Genomic DNA, 18,414 nt, shown 5'->3' on the forward strand with positions numbered 1-18,414 from the left:
TCTAGATGGAATACAGCTTCTGTCAAATTGACTTCAAAAGTGTTTTTTTTTTTTTTGCATCATAGCACCCTTACCCTAACACTTTTCCTAAACTGCTACGTTAATTATCATAACCTGCTGTGTAAGTTTTCTTAAACCTGCTACGAAAAGTCAAAGTTGACAAAACCTGTAACCCTTCCAGACAAAACCGATCTCTATGGACCAATCACACTCCAAAGACGCACCCAAATCTTTTCCTCCGGCTGCATGAGACAACTACTACATCACCATAGAAACTGACCCAAACAAATGGTTAAGTTGCTAGGCAACGTTTGTTTGTCTGGATGGCAAATGAGAGAAAGATAGCTGAAGCTCGAGAAGATTTTACAGGTTTGGAGACTTGGTGAAAAAATAGGTGCAATATTGTTGAATCATGGCTGGAGATGCACAAGAGATTCCAGTCTTGAGCTGGAGGCTGTAATTAGGTTCAACGGTAATGTAAAATATCATAGCATGCTATGGTAGCTACTAGTTACTAACGTTACTGTTGCTTGTTGCCAGTGGGGGTTTCAGCTGGTTTGTCATCTTTTCAATGTGTCTAAATATAACTCAATTATTTGTAATGTGCTATTCAGTTTATGGAAAGTATTTGGAAGTTTCCTTCAAAACTCTAATCCACCCATGTTGAGGGGTGGGGGTGTGTGTCTTTTTTGTCAATAACAGCTGGTGCGCCATATCTAATATTAATGAAGTCCCGAATTATTGCTCGGCTGAGGTAGAGTACCTTATGATAAGCTGTCGACCACACTATCTACCAAGAGAGTTCTCATCTGTATTATTCGTAGCCATCTATTTACCACCACAAAGCAAAGCTGGCACTAAGACCGCTCTCAACCAACTCTATAAGGCCATAAGCAAACAAGAAAATGCTCACCCAGAAGCGGCGCTCCTAGTGGCCAGGGACTTTAATGCAGACAAACTTAAATCAGTTTTACCAAATCTTTACCCGCATGTCACAACCAAGGAAAAATAAATCCTAGACCACCTTTACTCCACACACAGAGATGCATACCAAGCTCTCCCCCACCCTCCATTTGGCAAATCTGACCATAATTCTATCCTCCTGATTCCTGCTTACAAGCAAAAACTAAAGCAGGAAGTAGCAGTGACTCGCTCAATACGGGAGTGGTCAGATGACGTGGATGCTCCACTACAGGCCTGTTTTGCTAGCACAGACTGGAATATGTTCCGGGATTTATTCAGTGGCATTGAGGAGTACACCACCTCAGTCATCGGCTTCATCAATAAGTGCATCAATGACGTCGTCCCCACAGTGACTGGACGAACATATCCCAACCAGAAGCCATGGATTACAGGCAACATCCGCATGGAGCTAAATGCTATAGCTGCCGCTTTCAAGGAGTGGGAGACTAATCCGGACGCTTATAAGAAATCCCGCTATGCCCTCAGACGAACCATCAAACAAGCAAAGCGTCAATACGAGATTAAGATTGAATCCTACTACACCGGCTCTGACGCTCGTCGGATGTGGCAGACTTTGAAAACTATTACAGACTACAAAGGGAAACCCAGACACGAGCTGCCCAGTGACGCGAGCCTACCAGATGAGATAAATGCCTTTTATGCTTGATTTGAGGCAAGCAACACTGAAGCATGCACGAGAGCACAAGCTGTTCTGGATGACTGTGTGATAACGCTCACGGTAGCAGATGTGAACAAAACCTTTCAACGGGTCAAAATTCACAAAGCCGCTGGGCCAGACGGATTACTAGGACTTGTACTCAAAGCATGCGCGGACTGTCAAGTGTCTTCACTGACATTTTCAACCTCTCCCTGACCGAGTCTCTAATACTGTCAGGGATTTCTTCCATTGACGGAGAGGCGGACCAAAGCGCAGCGTGGTTGTTTTGATTCATGTTTTAATAAATCACTTCACATGAACAAACTAACAAAAACAAGAACCGTGAAAACCCAAAACAGCCCTATCTGGTGCAAAACACAGAGACAGGAACAATCACCCACAAACACACAGTGAAACCCAGGCTACCTAAGTATGATTCTCAATCAGAGACAACTAATGACACCTGTCTCTGATTGAGAGCCATACTAGGCCGAAACATAGAAATACCCCAAAACATAGAAAAACAAACATAGACTGCCCACCCAACTCACGCCCTGACCATACTAAATAATGACAAAACAAAGGAAATAAAGGTCAGAACGTGACAAATACCTACATGTTTCAAGCAGACCACCATAGTCCCTGTGCCCAAAGAAGCGAAGGTAACCTGGCTAAATGATTACCGCCCCGTGGCACTCATGTCAGTAGCCATGAAGTGCTTTGAAAGGCTGGTCATGGCTCACATCAACAGTATCCTCCCGACACCCTAGACCCTCTCCAATTCGCATACCGCCCCAACAGACCCACAGATGACGCAATCTTAATTGCACTCCACACAGCCCTTTCTCACCTGGACAAAAGGAACACCTACAGTGGGGAGAACAAGTATTTGATACACTGTCGATTTTGCAGGTTTTCCTACTTACAAAGCATGTAGAGGTCTGTAATTTTTATCATAGGTACATTTCAACTGTGAGAGACGGAATCTAAAACAAAAATCAAGAAAATCACATTGTACACTGCTACCACTCACTGTTTGTTTGTTACCTATCACTTCGCCCCCACCTACAGTACATTTACAGATTACCTCAACTTGCCTGTACCCCTGCACACTGACTCGGTACCGATGCCTCCTGTATATAGCCTTATTATTGTTATTCTTATTGTGTTACTTTTTATTATTACTTTTTACTTTAGCCTACTTGAACTGCACTGTTGGTTAAGGGCTTGTAAGTAAGCATTTCACGGTAAAGTCTACACTTGTTGTATTCGGTGCATGTGGCAAATTTTATTTACCTTGATGAGTTTCTCCTGAATCCTGCTTCAGACAACCAAGTTAGGTTTAATCATAATCATAATCATATCCTCATCTTTAGTTCTGGTCTAAAGCATGTCTTTACAATTTTGGGGGGGACAGGACATATATTTTCTGGCCTCAGAGTGCACCCAGACAGAGAACACTTAATCTATCCTCTTGGTTGCACTGTTATTTTGAAGAGCCTGAAAGACGGCAAACAGGAGTTCCTCCATGGACACACCAACAACGTCTCCTGTGTCACTGTGTCCAAAAGCGGACGCTACATCGCTTCTGGACAGGTCACCTTCATGGGCTTCAAGCTAAACTAAAGACAGTGAAACGTTCTAGTATTAAGAGAGCAGTCATGTTTCGCCTCTTGAGATCAGAGGCAGACAGGCAGACAGACAGACACCATTGGATGGAGGCACGGAGGGAGAGGCTAAAGATGAATGTTGAACGTAGGAAACACATGAATGGCTCTAGATTACAGAGTTAATTTATGTTGTTCCAGGCTGATCTGATCATCTGGGATTATGAGAAGAGAGCGATCCACGCCAGACTACAGCTCCACAAAGCGAAGGTGGAGGGACTTGCCTTCTGCCCCAATGACAAGTACCTTGTCTCCCTGGGTGGACAGGATGATGGAAGGTACGAGGTAGTTTAATGTAGTGAGCATTTTGTTCCAGTCCTGCTATAACACACCGTATCCTACTAATCAGCTCGTCCTCAGACCTTTGATTAGATGATTAGATTGGTTAGATACAACAGGCTTTGGATGATTGTGTCACTTGAAAAACTACTTTCACATTGGAAGAACCTCAACAGTAATTGGTAGGTTATACTACAGTCTGGCTGTAAATGTGAATGGTTTGTGTTTTCAGCATTGTGGTGTGGAACCTTGAGAGCAAAGAAGCGATCTGTGGGAGCCCGGCCTCTGCCCACCGTGCAGGCCACTGCCTCACCATCGAGTACACCAACCACAGCGACAACATCTTCATCTACGCCGCCAAGTGAGTGACTTACAGAGACTCTGGGTTGCTGTTAGAATAGAGCATTACTTTGTCAATCAGAACGGATCTTTATTGGACTTGAACACGACGGAGAATAATTAAATAAACAAAATGGATTATTAATACTTTCGAATTAACACACTTGTAATATGTTGTTTCCCTGTAGTGGCACAATGCGTGTTTGGGAGCTAGACCTTCCAAATAGGAAGATCCGGCCTACGGAATGCCAGACAGGACAACTGAAGAGGATTGTCAACTGCATTGAGGTGAGCTAAACCATAGAAAGCAGACACAGCTCGAAGTAATAGTGGTACTGACTGAATACCCACTGGGCACAGATGTCAATTCAACGTCTATTCCACGTTGGTTCAACGTAATTTCATTGAAATTATGTGGAAACAACATTGATTTGACCGGTGAATAAATTGCACAATGGTTCCAAATGCCCCCCAAAATGATTTTGTACGACCCATTCTTAACCACTCAAAGTACGTTCAGAGACAAAGCAAAGGTAAACTATTCATCAATACTTCTCATGGTGTATTAATGAGAAAATCTGTAAACACACATGTTCATGTTCCTGTTATTTTATTCATATGGCAATTGTTGTCTGAGGTCGATTGATCTCTGAATTAAGATAAAGATAAAGAATTTCCCTGCATATCAAGCAGCCTCTCAAAGTAGTACATATCTCTGAGATCTTACTGTAGTTGACATTTGGTACAGCGGCCCCTCTTGTCTTTTTGGTGCAGGGTGTGAACACACTGAAGGTGCTGAAGTCTGGGGACATCCTGGTGGGCTCTGGGGATGGCATGTTCACTTTGTGCTCAGGACCTAACTTCAAAACCATCAAGTAAGTAAGTGCTGCAGGTTGACAGACAAGATATCGAGTTGTCTACATCAAATCAAAATCAAATGAAAGTTTATTGGTTGCGTACACAGATTAGCAGGTGTTGTAGCAGGTGCAGTGAAATGCTTATGTTACTGGCTCCAACAGTGTAGTAGAATGTCTCTCAAACACAATACACATACACAAATAATTCAAATTCAAATCAAGAAATAACAATCCAGGTAGATACTGTATATTAGAGTGAGCATGTGTGAGAATTCAGAATATATGCTGAACAAAAATATGAAAGCAACATGCAACAATTTCAACAATTTTACTGAGTTACAGTTCATATAAGGAAATCAGTCAATTGAAATAAAGGCCCTAATCTATGGATTAGGCCCTATGGATTAGGCCCTATGGATTAGGCCCTAATCTATGGCTTTCACATGACTGGGAATCAAGCAGATTGCAAGGGGGGCACTTTAACCGACTGTATCGGTCACGTCAGATTCCTGAGTAGACGGTCCGGCGGGACCACCCAGGCTTCCAGTTCAGTGTATATTAGTGTTTATCTGTTCAGTGAATATTAGTGTATATCTGTTCAGTGAATATTAGTGTATATCTTGTCAGTGTATATTAGTGTGTATCTGTTCAGTGAATATTAGTGTATATCTTGTCAGTGTATATTAGTGTGTATCTGTTCAGTGAATATTAGTGTATATCTTGTCAGTGTATATTAGTGTGTATCTGTTCAGTGTATATTAGTATATATCTTGTCAGTGTATATTAGTGTGTATCTGTTCAGTGTATATTAGTGTATATCTTGTCAGTGTATATTAGTGTGTATCTGTTCAGTGTATATTAGTATATATCTTGTCAGTGTATATTAGTGTGTATCTGTTCAGTGTATATTAGTCTGTATCTTTTCCGTGTATATTAGTGTGTATCTGTTCAGTCTATATTAGTGTATATCTTTTCAGTGTATATTAGACAAGCGAACAACATTCACAACCTTTTCATTGTCAATAAATCCATATGGCTCATATTCTTGATGAAGAATGTTGGCAAGCTCACTTTTTTGACACCACACAATTAACCAAATCTGCTAAATAGCGCAGCTAATAACTCTATATAAAGAAATACTGTGATCAAATAAAAACAATACAATAAAAAAATTAGGAGAATAAATTATTTTAAAAAATGTATGTTCATGATAATGTATACACACTTTCTACCTGGTATTAGTAGTTTAGATTCAGAATGGAGTATTTTTTTGCGTCCCATTCAAAACCTCCCGCGACCCACCAGTTGAGAACCACTAGTTTATATTGTATATCTAAAACTGTCATGTTGCATCCATACTGTAGCTTAGCCTACACATCAGACTGGCTACATTTCTTCAGCCCCTCAGCTTCATGGCAAACAAAGAGGTGGGGCTGGGATTTTGTATATATTTTTTTATTACAGAGTGGGCCTTTTAACGCTATGTGTAGAAGTACATAAAGTACTCAATGTGGTATTCTGCCATCCATCATCTAACCCCCATAGAAAGGTTCAGTTGGAGGGGGGAGTGACGTCCATCGCTGTGAGAGGCGAGGGCCACCAGTTCTTTGCAGGAAAGGAGGCGGCTCAGATCTACCGCTTTGGCTACACAGACTTCAAAGAGGAGCTGATCGCCACTAGTCACAACAGTACAGTCAACGACGTGGCCTTCCCTTTGTGAGTGACACCCTTCAAAATACAGGCACCCATTTAGAGACAAGATTACATACTGTACGTGATTCACTCTTTTCCCCCACATTATTGTTTTATAGTACACATTCTATTATCACTACTATCTGATTGCCATATGTCACCTCAAATATATAGCTGTCTTTACCTATATCCACCTCAAACATAGTCTATGCTGTCAAGAGAAACTGCCTCAAACAACATTGCTTTCGTCTACCTTCATGCTTTGCCGTCATTTCCCATTTACTCCCACTAGAGGGCGACATGACCATGTTTAAAGCGTAAACATGTATTATTGCCTATGGCTCTGGTACAAAGCAAATCCTGTTCCACAGACTAAAGTGCAGAATGACTGCCCATAAGCTTATTCCAGTGATGTTTCTGATTCTCTCCCAGTGGCACATCGGAGCTGTTTGCCACGTGTTCCCAGGATGACATCAGAGTGTGGCACGCCGAGACCTCCAAGGAGCTGCTGCGGCTCTCCGTCCCCAACATGAGCTGCAACGCCCTGGACTTCATGATCGACGGACACAGCATCATCAGTGGTAGGCAGGAACCATTAGGAGTTCTGTTTGGTAATGGGGTCATTTAAAAACTGAACACACACACCACTAAGTGCACACACACGACTACACACACACACACACACACACACACACACACACACACACACACACACACACACACACACACACACACACACACAAGCATACATAGACGCATAGACACACGCACACGCGTGTGTGTTTGTGCGTGCAGTAGCCACAATGCTAGCAGTAGCCACAACCCTGATGTGGCTAGCACTACACTAGGGAAGGACGAGACGGCATCAATGCAGCGTATGGCATTGTCTTAAGTTATAACGATGATGGACTAGCGTCAATTATTATGGAGCACACTAGCCTGTAAGTTAATGACTGTATTTTTAATGTGAGGGTGTGAAAGTGCCTGATATTCCTTCTCATTGTTGGAGCCTTGATATGTTGAGTCATGATAATAATAAATGGTTTGATCCTCTACTATACATTTTCATTCCAGCCATTTACAGTTAAGACACGTGTCCAATATAAGGAACTGAGCCCACAATCTTCACAGTAGCCTGGGTGCCAGTCTATTTGGGCCATCATGCCACTCCTTGCCACAGTGTTTAGCATGATAGCACAAAGATCTGGAACCAGGCTATCATCTCAACACATTACAGCACAATCTCAATATAGAAATACTTAGGAATGTCATGTATCTACTATTCCCATCTAATGTATTTGTCTTGTTCCTATTGTTTTACAGCCTGGAACGATGGGAAGATCCGTGTGTTTGCCCCAGAGACTGGCAGAGCCATGCTGGTCATCCACAATGCCCACAGCATGGGCGTGACTGCCATCACTGGCACCAGGGACTGCAAGAGGATCATTAGTGGAGGAGGAGAGGGACAGGTCAGTGACATGTCCCTGGCATGTCACAGGACACCTTTTAATGTATATTTAAATAGAGAACATAGATTAAGAACTACCAGTATCAATTAACCACCACATGAATGTGACATTTGTACAAATATTTGAAGCTCTTCCATTTCTCCCATCCTTCTCACAAAAACACTCCCAGAAAACACGTATTATTACAGTAGTGGTGTTCCTCAACGGCATCATTGTATTGAGTCCTAGTGCCAGTCTCTGGCCTGTTACAGGTGCGTGTGTGGGAGATCCTCCAGGGCTGTCCCTGGCTAATTGAGACCATGAAGGAGCACAAAGTCACCATCACCAGCATCAAGATCAAGAGCAACGACAAGGAGTGTGGCCTGCATTATCTGGGACTTGGTGTGAGTTCAAATGCACTTTCTCATGTACTGTATACACACACACACTGTACACACACACACACACATACTATACACACACACATGCATGCTCAAATCTATAAACACATGCACGCACACACACAGACACAATGTACACACACACACACACAAACACTTCTTTACCCCATACCCCTAATCCTTTATCCCTCTCTGTCTGATTGCATTGGCTTCCCACTGTGAGAGGCTTTCAACACACATCATTACTACCACTGCCACTGCCACTACCATTAATACCACTCCTCCATTCATGTGTTTCCTGTATATTCAATATTCAGTTCAAGTCTCTCTCTCTCTCTCTCTCTCTCTCTCTCTCTCTCTCTCTCTCTCTCTTCTCCTCTCTGTCTTCTCTCTCTCTCTCTCTCTCTCTCTCTCTCTCTCTCTCTCTCTCTGCTTCTCCTCTCTGTCTTCTCCTCTCCCTTCCTCTCCCTCTCTCCTCCTCCCGCTGCAGGCTTTTTGTGAGGAATCAGATGGTCCTGGCCAACACTCTGTTCAGCAGTGTGTGTTACCACCCCGAGGAGTACGAGATCATCACCAGTGGCACCGACAGAAAGGTTTGGAATTAGAAAAGACTCAGGTCCCTCTTGGTGCCAAGACTCACTGGCACAGCACACTGTAGCTAGCTGATGATTTCTCTGTGCAGCGTATGGTCCCCAGTCGCCAGTCATGGAAAGTTAGAGAAGGCTTGTTCTCTGTATTGAGGCATGCTTGTTAGCCTTCATCTCATCTCAAGATGAGCTCTGTTAGAGAGGCTAGTATTGATGTGCTGTAGAAAGGCCATGTCGAGCTTGTACACATGCGCGCGCGTCAGTTGTGTCGTGTTTTGAAATGTTTCCCGATACCTTCTTTACCAGTCATAATAAGCCACAATGTAGCAGTCCTGCTGCCAGGTGTCTGTAACACCTCTTTAAGCCTTGATTACCTATAATGAAAACTGAGTTACATAAGGTGGGATCGGAGGTTCACAATATGCACCCTAATATCCACTCATCACAAGCTCTACAGACTAATAAGGCCCGTATTGTTGGCTCAACACCATGCTGTGAGGTGAGGACAAACTGTGCTGATTAGCGAGCACTGTGAATGCGCTGAGGCTGAAAAAAAGAGAGACTGAGAAAATGAGGGGAGGAAAAAAGAGAGAGAGAGAGAGAGAGAGAGAGAGACTAGAAAGAAAGTACTCTGGCTCTCGCGTCTTCCTGCGGATGCGATGCCCGCCTATGCCATCCAAGTGCCCGTGTGCCAGATACACCATCTGCTCGCCCCAGGACACAGGCGCTCTGTCTGGGGTGAGCAAGCGGTAACACACACAGATACACACGCGCACACACACACATTGAAAGAAAGAGAGGGGGGCAGGAGGAGAGGGATTGGATGCAGCAGCACCTTGGCTCAGAGTTCATTCAGTGGTAGAGGGTCTTTGGGGACAGCTTCACACTCTCCAGTCTGTCGGATGGAAGGAGACAACAGAACAGACTACTGCTGCTGGTGGTTCTGTTGTGGGGTCATCCAGAAGCCTCGTGTGATGGTGACCCAGCACTCCTGTGTGTTGGTACGAGTTTTGGCTGATTGTGATGTACGGCCATCAGGGTCTTGGGATTGAGCCTGTGGTATTTATTAATAGCCATTGTGCCATGTCAGTTATCAGAAACATGGTATATAGGCTTCTGTGACCTTCCCATTGTCCAGCACTAATAGGACAATAAAGACCTTCTGAAGTATTCCGTTTAAAAGAGAGAGAGCTCTTGAAAGTCCTATAATGTCCTTGAGATGTTGGCGAGAGATACTGTATGTGTAAATGGATTAGCATGGTCAAATACATGGCTGGGCGTAGCATCGGGATAAATGGAAGCCCACACAGTAGCTAAGAAGGCTTTATCTGTGTACAGCCCTTCATAAGTGGGTTACTGTCCTCAGTGATGTATTGCCTCAACATATAGGTGGAATTACACAACACTCTACACACAACAGTGAAAATGTAGACTAATCTTGGCACAGCATGCATTTTCATGTGTTTTCAACATACTGGTATTGAAATTACACAACACATACTGTACCATAAGATTGCACAAAAGACTGGACATTTGATCTCAATTTGGCACAGTGGTGTAGCTTTCAAGGCATTGTAATGGTTGTGTAGCTTTCAATGCATTGTAATGATTATAGGACCTATAGCTGAAGCTATCCTGCTAGGCAATTAGTATTTAAAGTTCATTAGAGCCAGTTTATATCTCAATATCAAATCATTTCTGGGCAACAACAAGTACTTTACTGTGAATGTTTTACATTTAAATGGTCAATAATCATACGAAATTGCAGTTTGTAGCGTGGTTCGTTCTGCGTTGTGTACTTTTAATTAGGACGCTGCCACAAGTGGAGGTCTGCTAGTTGAATTATTTTTTTATTTGCCCTGCACACGAAGAGACAACACACATGATGTTAACCCTTGGCGCGGTCCTAGCTCTCAGACACCTTGCTAGCTGAAGGTCAGGCAAAAGAGCAATTTCTCAAGCATTGCTTTTGCTAGGACTGTCTGGGAGTGGTCTGAGTAAGTGGACTAATTGGATGAGCCTAATGGGAGGGATATGTAACCTGAAAACTAGCTGTTATTGGCAGAGACTTATACCGCCTGGCCAAAACTCCACCCCACCAAAACAGACAGGAATGTCAAGCAGTCTTTTCAAACAGCTCTTACACTAAAAGGGCATTATTATAATTTTCCCAATTTTACAGTATTATTCCAACCTCATAGTGTGTAAATATATATAAAACACCGAAAAATCATGTTTTTGACTGCACTGTGCCTTTAAAGAAAGAATCATGCAATGTCATTTCAACAAGCCATGACACCCACCATCTCAGATTGTTCTGAAATTGTTTCTGTAGTAAGAAACCGGTAAGATTAGCATTCCTGAAACATTATTTTTGCTGAAATTAAATGTTAAATCGGAGAAATTAAGCTAATTGATTGCATCCAAATTGGCCATTTTAATTGATAGGATTCAGATAATATTCAATAAATATAATACCCAACATCCGACCCAACATCCGACCAATCTGGTGATGTTTTTTCCCAACTGTTCAGAGGAATGAATCATTGAAGTCACTTGCATTATTTACGATAAAGAAGTGTGAAAGTCACATATTTTGACCACTAGATGCCGCTGTTCCTGCTATACCGCCACACTCTTTTGTCTATTTTGCCGTTCTCTTGTGTTTATTAAATATATTTCCTTTGCAACTTTGGATAGAAAACCAATAGATTTGGCTCATTATGAAAATACATTGTGTGGTCATCCTCACAATTCAAGCCAATCAATTCAGTGTGTCCTTATCTCAGCAACCTAATGCTTCAACCTAACTCTCCTCGGATAGGAGCCAGGTTCCACAGGAGAAGGGAGGGAACACAGATGGGTGAGGGTGACTCGGCCACTCTCACACAGGTGCTGCTCTCTAATAAGCACTCCATGACACCAGGAGAGGGGAGAGAGGTCGTGACTAGAGAATCAAACTGGATTTGAATCCATTCCCTATGACACAACACAAACTATACTGGAGAGAGAGGGAGCGTTGTGTCCGCTACTTGGCTAACTCTCCTCCCTCTCACTTTTCTGGCTGTGTCATATCTCACCTCATATGATAGCCATATAGCCATATGATAGCTATATATATAGCCAGTAATTTGATTAAGATTAAAATCATGTAAGCTAGTTGCTGCTTGTATTGAGGGTTTTTTCTTTCTTTCACTATGCTGACCAAAAATATTATTTCATAAAGTGAATGAATGCATGCAAAGAACTTTGGATTTCTCCATTTAATTTCAATCATATTGAAAAAAATATAATTTATGCATAAATTATGGTTGTCGGTCATTATGTTGACCATATGTTTTCACGAGGAATGATGCATGTAAAGAACCTTGAGCCTTTCCATTTTATTGAATTATACTGAAGAATAGTCCTGACTGTTGTGTATTTCTCAATAATGTCTTACAAATGTGTTTTCCAGTCAGTAAGCTTTTCCATTGAATTTGAATTATATTGAGGTACAAAAGTATTTTTTTTACCATCCCACAGAAATGTCTCTCTTAGGCTGCCTCTTTGCTTTAAGCCCTGTTTTTCATTCTTAAAACTATAAATATCTTGTTGTTTTTTTGCCATTTGTTTCTCTCCAATCCCATTATTACAAACTGTATTTGATATGTCTTTGTGAGATTACATTTCCTCAGTCCATAATGCATTATGTTTGTGGTTTTACTAAGAGATGAAATCCAGTACGAGAAGCTATTCTCATAAATGCGATTCTGAGCTCTCTCCCATGTAACATTACTTGTTTCATTGCATACGACTGGAGCTTTTTTCTGATTGGCCGAGACCTTTCTGATGAATCCTCTGAACTGGTTTATTCAGATATTCTAGACATTTTCTCACTTCTGTGTGAGGAGATTGTTGGTTATTGTAATAGTCACTCTATAGCCTAAACATTGACTCGTTGATGATTTAGATTTTCAGTTAATAAAGCCCATTGTGCGTATAAAGAAATCATTCATTTCCAGGTACAATCAGTTTGGCCAGTTCCAATACTTAAAATCACAAATGGTTTAGTTATGTGCTGCCAGACAGTTAAGCTGCCAGTTTCCTCTTCCTTGATACCTCACATGCTGCATTTTAATGATGAAATTCGTCTGTCCTCTCGTTTTGCGTCAGTTAGTTTGTAATTGTAATTAGCTTTGTCATAAAAATAACAAGAAAGGACCTCGCTTGCGTGTGTGGGGAGATTGTGGCGTTACTGTGCGGCTATAAATAAACTTCAAATAACAATTGAGCCTTTGAGAGACGCACGTCTTTGACAGCTGCAAACCCTCGGGACGATTAACTCTCATTTAGAGTCACAAACATGTTGTTTTAACGGTGGCGGGCGCACAAAAACTTGATAGGATTTCTCCGGCCTCATTTACATATAGTGGAATAATGAAGATAGATAATTCAGTGAGGCAGAATTACTATACTATGAACGAACAGAAGACATACAAGGAGTGGCATTCATACTTAATATAAAACTGTGATGCATGGTCATTTTCAGAATTTATTGTAATATAACATAGAATATGTCAAATAAACTAATCTGACAAGTTTTATATGTACAAGCTCTCTCATTCATGTTCCATATAGCTGAATGGCCTTCTTCTTTCCCAGATTGGTTACTGGGAGGTGTATGACGGCTCAGCCATCAGAGAACTGGAGGGCTCCCTTTCAGGAGCCATCAATGGCATACACATCTCACAGGACGGGCAGCACCTTGTCACTGGTACAGAACCCTTTACATTGGTTTTGTTGGCTGAGTTCAAATCAAATCAAATCCAATGTTATTTGTCACATACACATGGTTAGCAGATGTTAATGCGAGTGTAGCGAAATGCTTGTGCTTCTAGTTCCGACAATGCAGTAATAATCAACAAGTAATCTAACTAACAATTCCAAAACTACTGTCTTATACACAGTGTAAGGGGATAAAGAATATGTACATAAAGATATATGAATGAGTGATGGTATAGAGCAGCAGTAGGCAAGATACAGTAGATGGTATCGAGTACAGTATATACATATGAGATGAGTATGTAAACAAAGTGGCATAGTTAAAGTGGCTAGTGATACATGTATTACATAAGGATGCAGTAATGATATAGAGTGCAGTATATACGTATGCATATGAGATGGATAATGTAGGGTATGTAACATTATATTAGGTAGCATTGTTTACAGTGGCTAGTGATATATTTTACATAATTTCCCATCAATTCCCATTATTAAAGTGGTTGGAGTTGAGTCAGTGTCAGTGTGTTGGCAGCAGCCACTCAATGTTAGTGGTGGCTGTTTAACAGTCGGATGGCCTTGAGATAGAAGCTGTTTTTCAGTCTCTCGGTCCCAGCTTTGATGCACCTGTACTGACCTCGCCTTCTGGATGATAGCGGGGTGAACAGGCAGTGGCTCGGGTGGTTGTTGTCCTTGATGATCTTTATGGCCTTCCTGTAACATCGGGTGGTGTAGGTGTCCTGGAGGGCAGGTAGTTTGCCCCCGGTGATGCGTTGTGCAGACCTCACTACCCTCTGGAGAGCCTTACGGTTGTGGGCGGAGCAGTTGCCGTACCAGGCGGTGATACAGCCCGCCAGGATGCTCTCGATTGTGCATCTGTAGACGTTTGTGAGTGCTTTTGGTGACAAGCCGAATTTCTTCAGCCTCCTGAGGTTGAAGAGGCGCTGCTGCGCCTTCTTCACGATGCTGTCTGTGTGAGTGGACCAATTCAGTTTGTCTGTGATGTGTATGCCGAGGAACTTAAAACTTGCTACCCTCTCCACTACTGTTCCATCGATGTGGATAGGGGGGTGTTCCCTCTGCTGTTTCCTGAAGTCCACAATCATCTCCTTAGTTTTGTTGACATTGAGTGTGAGGTTATTTTCCTGACACCACACTCCGAGGGCCCTCACCTCCTCCCTGTAGGCCGTCTCGTCGTTGTTGGTAATCAAGCCTACCACTGTTGTGTCGTCCGCAAACTTGATGATTGAGTTGGAGGCGTGCGTGGCCACGCAGTCGTGGGTGAACAGGGAGTACAGGAGAGGGCTCAGAACGCACCCTTGTGGGGCCCCAGTGTTGAGGATCAGCGGGGTGGAGATGTTGTTGCCTACCCTCACCACCTGGGGGCGGCCCGTCAGGAAGTCCAGTACCCAGTTGCAAAGGGCGGGGTCAAGACCCAGGGTCTCGAGCTTGATGACGAGCTTGGAGGGCACTATGGTGTTGAATGCCGAGCTGTAGTCGATGAACAGCATTCTTACATAGGTATTCCTCTTGTCCAGATGGGTTAGGGCAGTGTGCAGTGTGGTTGAGATTGCATCGTCTGTGGACCTATTTGGGCGGTAAGCAAATTGGAGTGGGTCTAGGGTGTCAGGTAGGGTGGAGGTGATATGGTCCTTGACTAGTCTCTCAAAGCACTTCATGATGACGGAAGTGAGTGCTACGGGGCGGTAGTCGTTTAGCTCAGTTACCTTAGCTTTCTTGGGAACAGGAACAATGGTGGCCCTCTTGAAGCATATGGGAACAGCAGACTTGTATGGGATTGATTGAATATGTCCGTAAACACACCGGCCAGCTGGTCTGCGCATGCTCTGAGGGCGCGGCTGGGGATGCCGTCTGGGCTTGCAGCTTTGCGAGGGTTAACACGTTTAAATGTCTTACTCACCTCGGCTGCAGTGAAGGAGAGTCCGCATGTTTTCGTTGCAGGCCGTGTCAGTGGCACTGTATTGTCCTCAAAGCGTTATTTAGTCTGCCTGGGAGCAAGACATCCTGGTCCGTGACTGGGCTGGTTTTCTTCTTGTAGTCTGTGATTGACTGTAGACCCTGCCACATGCCTCTTGTGTCTGAGCCGTTGAATTGAGATTCTACTTTGTCTCTGTACTGAAGAGGTAGAGCATGAGTTGATTTGTGATCTCGCCGACTGTTTGACGTGACATAGACATAGGAGTTGGCACAGCTCCCAACAGATCTAGGACTAGTCTACTGTTGACTACTGTCATGACGTTGGCCTGGGGGTTAGGTTTATGACAGTCATAAATACCTCTTTCCCCCTTTTTCCTCTCTCTATGCGACTGATGTTACATTTGCAAACCCCTTGGTTAACATAGAGATTCTGGGGACATCAGAAGGTGGGGGGAAATTAACTATATTCTGGTAATCCGACCAATTGAACATATGCGGTGGTACTTAATGAATATGATGTCAGTTATTTTGTCATCTGAGCCATTCTCATCGATGATAAGATGACATAAACTCTACAGTGGAAAGTCTACACATCAAAGTTATCGGATTCACATGGAATTGTGGTTCAATTTAAATGTTTGAATATGAAATTATTTGTGATGGGATGAAATGTGATTTTAGCTTCTAAAATGTGAGATTTGGGTTTTCATAAGGTAGGGCTCTGCTCAATCAGTGGCCCGCCCCTGTGAAGGGACATGGGCTATAAAACTTTTCAAACACACCCTCCTCTCCCTTCCTATATAAAGCCTTGATGACAATATAACCTCCTGTTCCGAGGATGTGAGGACGACGGTCCGATGTCAGAATGGTTCATATAATAACTACAGAACGAAGCCAACATCAGCGTGAGCTTTGGTTGCGAATGGTATGAACTTTGAACTCTTATTCACTACAGAAGTGATATCTCCTAGCCGTTGAGTTAGCAACAGCAGCTACAAACGCGGGTTAGGAAGGAACAGACAGAGTATCCCGTCTACCACACAACGATGTTACTACAACGTATCCAGTTTACCAGCAGAGACATTCTTCAAAGGACAAAGGACTCGGTTGGGCAACACGGTCTTCCATCTACCACCAACCTACCGAAGCGCAGCTCAGAGTATATATTTATTGCATTTTCCTTTTCCAAATGGGCGGTAATTTAGAATGCATAAGATACTGTATTTATGATAGCACAGCTTCGCCCTTTGTTCCTCAGTCTTCCCGCTCTTTCACTCAAACCCGGACCCTTTTCTTTTGTGTAACAAGCTGTCATATCTGTTCCGCCCGCTAGGGACGTTTTCCTTTATGACGTAATTTGTAATCAAGTTATGATTAATTATGTGTATGTGTAATTCTGTGTGATTAGTTAGGTATTTAGTTAATAAATAATTAAACACAATTTTGCATTGCTGATTCAACTTGTTAGCCAGGATTCTTGAAGTTAAACAAGAATTTACAACTTTCAGATGAGAGTGAATTAATGTGATGATTAATATTGACTGCTATTGATGTAAAATATTACTAGGTCTTTAAGACTTTATTCAGAAGACAGCTCTATAAATATTCTTTCATGGTGCCCTGACTCTCTAGTTAATTACATTTACATGATTAGCTCAATCAGGTAATATTAATTACGGAGAAATTATTTTATAGAATAGCATGTCATATCACTTAATCCGACACAACCAAAGACACGACACAGCACATGGTCTGCCCATTAAATATCCCTGTATCGACTCTCAATAGCTTGGGACTATCGTGAAGAGCACTTGGTTGAATGTTCAAAGGCTTTTCCGTAGAAATAAACAAGGTATATGTGTCTTTGCTTGCCCACTTCAGGTGGAGACGAGAAGTTGGTGAAAGTGTGGGACTACTCAGAGGGCGAGTTGACCCACGTAGGCGTCGGCCACAGCAGCATCACCAGCGACAAGATCTCCACCAATAACAGGAGCATGGTGAGCGCCAGTGTCGATGGGGCCGTGCTCCGGTGGAGGTACCCCCACCCCTCCTCTCCCTAGAGCGCCTTCCGGAGGCCAGGAGAACAGAGAGTCAAAAAAAAACATGACCCTATGGCCTTTGACCCACACACCCTACAAACGTTTTACTTTTGAACTTGACCCTGCCCAGTCCCAATACACACCTGTCCCCACACCAAACAACTCTGAAGAACTCATGAACACTGAACATGCCCTTAACTCATGAACATCCCCTTAGTGCTATCATAGAGCAAATGTTTCATTCATTCATGAAAATAAATGGATATAATTTTTATTTGTGCGATATTGACTGAAGTATGCATTACTAGCTACATTTTGCTTGTTGAAGGTAATTGCATAGTTGTAGTGTGGTATTCGCCATATTCTAATAATGTACTGTATCAACAAACTTGGCAGACACACATGTTCTAATATGCATGGAATTAACCTAATAAATTGATGTAGGGACTCTTAACCTCATCAATACAAAGTTGGATATTGTAGTCACAGAACATTATAAAGATACTCATCTGCTCATTATAGCCTTGAATAGCATTCTTTCTGATCTTCTAAGGGAAGAACAGAAGTGATTGTGTCATCCCCCTTTTCCCATTAATACACAGTGAATGTAAAAAGGCAGGCTACACAGTACATTAAATGCATATTTCACACAGATATGCCTGTCTTATATGTGTGTCGTGTGGTAAAGAAGAGAAAGAGAGCCAACGAGGCCCAGATTCACAGGCACTTTAGCACAAGGCTGCTGTCAGCTAATCTATCACTAGACATTCCCCAGAGACTTCGGT

The 18,414-nt window shown here is 42.7% G+C and overlaps 1 pseudogene; it reads left to right on the forward strand.

The window, feature by feature from the left end:
• Positions 1–3,417: 3,417 nt before the first annotated feature.
• LOC118383329 (cilia- and flagella-associated protein 52-like) lies at positions 3,418–18,281 on the forward strand (annotated as a pseudogene).
• Positions 18,282–18,414: the final 133 nt, after the last annotated feature.

Source organism: Oncorhynchus keta, chromosome 32, assembly GCF_023373465.1.
Source record: "Oncorhynchus keta strain PuntledgeMale-10-30-2019 chromosome 32, Oket_V2, whole genome shotgun sequence".
Lineage (NCBI taxonomy): Eukaryota > Metazoa > Chordata > Actinopteri > Salmoniformes > Salmonidae > Oncorhynchus > Oncorhynchus keta.